Source organism: Cornus florida, unplaced genomic scaffold (assembly GCF_030987335.1).
Source record: "Cornus florida cultivar Cherokee Brave unplaced genomic scaffold, ASM3098733v1 CherokeeBrave_3.0.0_Hap2_Chr04, whole genome shotgun sequence".
Lineage (NCBI taxonomy): Eukaryota > Viridiplantae > Streptophyta > Magnoliopsida > Cornales > Cornaceae > Cornus > Cornus florida.
Window position 1 is genome coordinate 18,802,910 of NW_026775574.1, and position 6,272 is coordinate 18,809,181.

Genomic DNA, 6,272 nt, shown 5'->3' on the forward strand with positions numbered 1-6,272 from the left:
TCACATTAGAGGAAGTTCGATCGATCAAACCTTAACTTGGATCGATCGAACATAGCTAAGATCTATTAACTTTTGGTTGGATCGATCCATGTTGGCGGCGCCTTTTTGGATAAAGACAAATCTGAGATATTTTGGGAAATATTTTTGGGAAAAGGACAAAAGTGGTTGGTAGGGTGACATAAGTGGATAAGATCAAGAATGTGGATAAGGACAAGAATGTTCGATAGATCAGAGAATAAGTTAGATTGATCGAACTCTGGGATCTCTGAATAGGGACAAACATTGGCTTGGATCTATATTGAAGTGCTGAAATTGATCTATGTTGGATTGATCAAACTTTTCCTGAAATCGATCAAAGTTACTGAAATCCCACCCTTTCTTCATTTTGCTTCCTTTTGCTTCCACTTTGCCCATTTCTTTGATTCATCCTAGAATTGCTTCATTTATACTCTTATTTGGCTGAGTTAGCTTATTTTGGGGATAAGTGCCTAAAAATGGAAATAACACGAAATCAATACAAAGCGGGAAAATAAGATAGATAAAGGTCCTACAATACCTAAGCTTAAGGAGTTTAAATGCACATTTTTCAGTGTTCATCACACCCACAAACTTAAATATTGCTAGTCCCTAGCAATAAACCAGAAAGTAAAGGAATGAAATGAACAACTATACAAGTATAAACTAAAAAGCAATAAAAGGATAATACCACTTTCGTAGGGAACACGATTGCACTTAGCACATACAATAAGCCTTTTAAACCCCTAGGTTACCCCTAGTGGACGAGTGAAGTCTCGTGAGGGTTTCCAGAAATGATACCCACAAACATTAAGCTCATTCTTTTTAAAGAGGCACCAATATTGCAAACAAGCATTGGGAGAAAACTACCTCAAGTATGACATTTTTCAACCATTTCCAAGCAATCTCCCAAAATCTCAACATTAAGCAAGTAAGTATGGTTCTCGACACATCAAGAAAATGATCATGCAAATCAAAACAACTCTAGAATCCTTTTTGAGTGGACCGACATCAAATATGTTACTATTTTAGCCAACTAAAGATTAATCACATCCTTACCTTCAAACTGGCATGCAAATCTAGTTAAAGCTTTATTATTCTAGGTGCGCTTATTCTTTTCACTCGAATTTATTTATTTATTTATTTATTTTTTAAGGATCAAAGATGGAAGCATGGTGCAATGTGTTGATCTATTAAGCTTTCTAGCAATTCATGAGGTCGAGCATTAGGTCAATGACACCCAAACCAGACAGCTTTAGAGCATTATGCGTTTAAACACCCCTATGCACTTACAAGCTCAAATCAACTAGGCTACAAATCAAGACAACCTCCATCTAATCATTTCCTACTTCTCACCTTTTGGGAGAAGTCCCCACTTTTTTATTGCTTTTGCAACTTGATGAGCACTGAAAAGTGCGTATTTAAACCCCTTAAACTTAGGCATTCTAGTACCTTTATCTATCTTACTTTGCCATTTTAGATAGATTTCGTATTATTTTCATTTTCAAGCACTTATCTCGAAAATAAGCTAACTCAGCAAAATAAGAGCTTAATTGAAGCAATTCTGAGATTAAACAAAGAAATGAGCAAAATGGAGGAAGAAAGAAGCAAAATGAAGCAAAGCAACAAGTTCGATCGATCCAAGTCTAAGGTTTGATCGATCGAACATTGATCGATCTCAGCACTTCAAGATAGATCTAAGCCTTGACTCAAAGCACTAAAGTCCAAAAGTTCGATCGTTCCAACATCATTTTTGGTTGATCAAACACCTTTATCCTTATCCAAATGATTGATCTTATCCATAGCTATCTACCCACTGACCACCTTTGTCCTTTTCCCAAAAATATCTCCCAAAATATCTCGGATTTGTCTTTTCCCAAAAAAGCTCAGCCAGTTGGATCGATCCAGCCAGTTGGATCGATCCAGCCAAAGTTTGATCGATCTCAGCCAATTCGATCGATCAAAGTCCAAGGTTCGATCAATCAAATTTCCTCCAATTGCAAAAAGTTAAAATTCCAGCTCATTGAAAGTTGTCCTTTATCCAATCATTGGAGAATATTGTGTGCACAACCCTAGCTCATTTGGGGAGTGATTTTAACCTACCTATATAAGGATAAGGATTTTTTTTTAGTGGGGTGATAGATAGAGACACATAGATAGATAGAGACATATAGAATAGATAGAGACACATAGAGGAGATAGAGACCAAGACTTAAATTTTTTTACTATCTCTACGGAAGCTTAGAGAAGGAGGCTAGAGACACCATTGGAGATCTTCATCAACAAGGAGCAAACCTCTTCCATGGAATTAGCCATTGAGGGTTGGAGCATCCTCACCATGAGTGGCTAGACATCTTCTTGGGGCTAGAGTTAGCCCCAAGCATGCTTTCTATATCTTAATCTTGTGTATTATTGAGGGATTAGTGTTGAAATTAATGTTTTGACACTTTGATATATATAGGTCTTGTTTAATCAATGATTTATGTGGTTTAATGCTTCCAATTGATCATTTCATTCTCTTCATATGTCTATCTATACTAAAATTGATGTTCATGTTCTTGTCTCTAGATTTTGTGTTGTTGATGCATGTCTATGTGTATTGATGCCATGGATTTTGAGATTATCAAAACATAGTGCTTAAAGGAATGCTATTGTGATCCTCTTGATGGTTCATACTTATTCCTTGATGGATTGTGCCTCTTCCCTAGTTTACTTTCATGCTAGTAGTTTAGATGTAGTGTAGTTGTAGTGTAGTGTTAAATGGGAGGACAATCTTTACTTGTTATTTGATGTTCCAAGCTTTTGAATACAAGTAGCATATGTCTTTCTCTTGTGTTGTATTTGACTTGTGAGCCTAATGAAATGATTAATGACTTGTTTTGATTTATTGTGCCTTTCACATGTTGTTTAGACAATATATGCTTCATTGCTTAGATATATTATGCCTTTCACATGATGTTTAGACAATACATACTTAACTAGCCATCCTTGCTTGTTGAATTAACCAAATACACACACACCAATATTACAACACCCTAATTGCCCTCATTAATCACTTGTCAATAATATAGAAATGCATTACTTGGTGGTAATCTCTAAACCCCAAGACTCTTCTCTCTCTTACTTACTCTCCATTGCATTCAATTACTTAGTCTAATTTAGTTGTTCTCTAATCTAATCAACCAACCAATCAATTGTTTGATCACTCGACCTACTAAGCCTAATAGCGATTCCACAATCAACTCCGACATTGCTCAATCCCCACAATCCCTTGGAAGGATCCCTACTCACTCTTGCTACGTTAGTAGTGGTGTTGGTAGTGGTTTTTATAAATTTAAACTTGACCCAAAAGGCTTTCCTTGAACCGCACATTCACTACATCAATTTTGGCGTGTAACGAGCGGCCACAAACACTCGTCAGATTTTGGCGCCGTTGCCGAGGATTGATTGATTAGATTAGGCAACGTCGGATTTGTGGAATTGATTAGGATTAGTACTCTTTTGATTATGTCTTTACTTTTTTTTTTTCTTTTTCTTTTGGTTATTTATTGTGTTTGTTCATATTTGGCAAGGAGCATTGAGCAAGAAGGCAAGGAAAGGAACATCCACGCAAAGAAGCTAAGCAAAGAAAGGAAATATGCTAAAAACTTAAAAATTGCTAAGCTAAGCTTTAAATTTGGAGTTGAAGTGCTAAAGGACCTTTGTGAGACTTTCTTTACTCAATTCCTTAATTAAATCGTCGGTCCGCGTGGAAGCTTGTAATTCAATTCTTAGATAAATCGTGAGCCCGCGTGGAGGCTATTTTATTGTTCTTTGCATCATCTTTGTTAAAGCATAGGAATATAGGTTAAATGTTTATGGAGGGAGTTTCATTGCATTGTTGTGAAGGTGAAGTGTGTCATTCTTTGTGTTTGTTGTTGTGCATTGTGCATGCATGGACGTCGTTCATTGAGACCAACTCTTATCCCTCTTGATTTGCATCTTGAATCCATCATTAGAAATCCTAGGGGAAGAGGAAGTTCAAATAGAACCAATCTATCAATGGATGACCATAATGATGACCATATTGAGGACCTTGGTCACATAGACCAACAAAGTATCCTTCATCCCAATGTGCACAATGAAAACATGCAAGTACCATTAGGCATGCCAAGGCCATTCATCCAACCACCACAACAACAAGGCCAAGTTCCATATGGAATGCCAAGGCCAATATATGCTCCACAACCTCCCATCATTAATCAAGCAATTAATAACCAAGGTGTTCATGTTGCACCTCAAGTAGCTATTCCACCTCTTGCTTTGAGAGATCACTATGTGCCTAATGAATACAATGCACCCACATACATTCAATTGCCACCATTTAGAGCACATCATTATGAGATTAAAGCACAAACTATTCAAATGCTTCCTAACTTTCATGGACTTCCTAGTGAAGAACCTTACAAGCATTTGAATGAGTTTCTTGAAGTATGTTCCACCGTAAAATATACGGACATGCCGGAAGAGGTCTTAAGACTCAAACTTTTTCCATTCACCTTAAAGGACAAAGCAAAATATTGGTTTAACAATCTTAGGCCTTTTTTCAATCACTTCTTGGGCGGAAATGCAACAAGAGTTTTTAAAGAAGTACTATCCGATTTCTAAGACCAATGCCATGAAAACCTCAATTCGAGAATTTTCACATGGGGATGGAGAAACATTTCATGAGGCATGGGAACGCTTCAATGAATTACTTAGGAAGTGTCCACATCATGACATGCCCAAATGGCAATTAGTTCAATATTTCTTCGAGAGCTTATCGGACAACTATAAAGGTATGGTTGATGCTTCCATGGGTGGCTCTTACATTGATAGACATGAGGATGACGTGTGGCATCTTTATGAAAGCATGAGTGAAAATTCTTTACATAGAACACTATCATCCAAGAATGGTAGAAATTCACAAGGTAGGAAGAGTGTAGGCTTACATCAAGTCAAGCATTCAAATGAAATAGCCGCCGAAATGAAGTCTTTAGCGCAAAGGTTTGATTAATTTTTTATTAACCAAAACTCGGCGAACCAAGTATCTTCCTTTCCTAACCATTCTCATCGTGCATCAAATGAAACATGTATGACTTGTTCTAGTGTTCTTCATTCTACTTCTCATTGTCCTCATAAACAAGTGCATAATGAACCTAATGAACAAGTCAATGCTTCTTTAGTAAACCAAGGGAACAATCCTTATGGTACTCATTATAATCCAAGTTGGAGGAATCATCTGAATTTCTCTTGAAAAAACCAAGGAGAAGGCTTAAACCCTTCCCAAGGCGGTTTCCAAGGGAAATACATTCCACCTCCACTTCAAAACCAAGGATCCCAAGGTTATAGACCTTATCAATCACAAGGGAATCAATTTGCTAATTCTCATTTTCCCAACCAATCTTATTCCCAAGGAAACACTACAAGTCTTGCCTTTGAAGAAAAAGTTTTAAATGCTTTGGGGACTCTTGAGGCTAACACACAATTACTTCATTTTCACTCTCAATCCATTGCTAAGCTAGAAACCCAAGTAGGGCAAATAGCAAGCATTCTTAATGCAAGAGAGAAGGGAAAGATGCCCATTAATGCCCCACTTAAACAACAATGTGTTGTGGAAACCCATTCCTCATCGGAAGGGCATACCATTGAACATGTTAATGCGGTGACTACCTTGCGAAGTGGTAGAGTTGTGGACAATCAAGTTGAAATATCCAAGAGTGAACCGATGTAACCTCAAGTTGCCACCCGTCTCGTTTCACATCCCATTCCTCCTTCATTGCATACACATGATCTTGCAAATGAGAAAGTTTTGAAAAATGTGTTTGAAAAAGAAGTTTTGAAAAATGATGTTGAAAAGGTTTTATTGAAAAATGATTTGAAAACTTCTTATGTTAAAGAGAGTTCAAAAGAAAATTCTAAAAAAGTTTTTGAACCAAAGGTTCTATTTTCGGATGCCTTAAAAGGATCCATTTCAAAAGACAAGCAAAAGGCAAAAACCAATGAAATCATGGAAATGTTTAGGCAAGTGAAAGTTAACCTTCCACTATTGGATGCAATCAAGCAAATTTCGGCTTATGCCAAATTCTTGAAAGACTTGTGCACCCAAAAACGGAAGAACAAGAGTCAAGCACCACGAAAAGTGGTTTTGACCGAGTAAGTAAGCTCAATTTTGCAACATAACACTTTTCCAAAGTTTAAGGACCCCGGTTCACCCACTACATCATGCAGCATTGGTG

At 37.1% G+C, this 6,272-nt stretch overlaps 1 pseudogene; it reads right to left on the reverse strand.

Annotated features, from left to right (window-relative positions):
- Nucleotides 1-4,677: 4,677 nt before the first annotated feature.
- Nucleotides 4,678-4,776, reverse strand: LOC132305707 (small nucleolar RNA R71; annotated as a pseudogene).
- Between the last annotated feature and the right edge of the window lie 1,496 nt (nucleotides 4,777-6,272).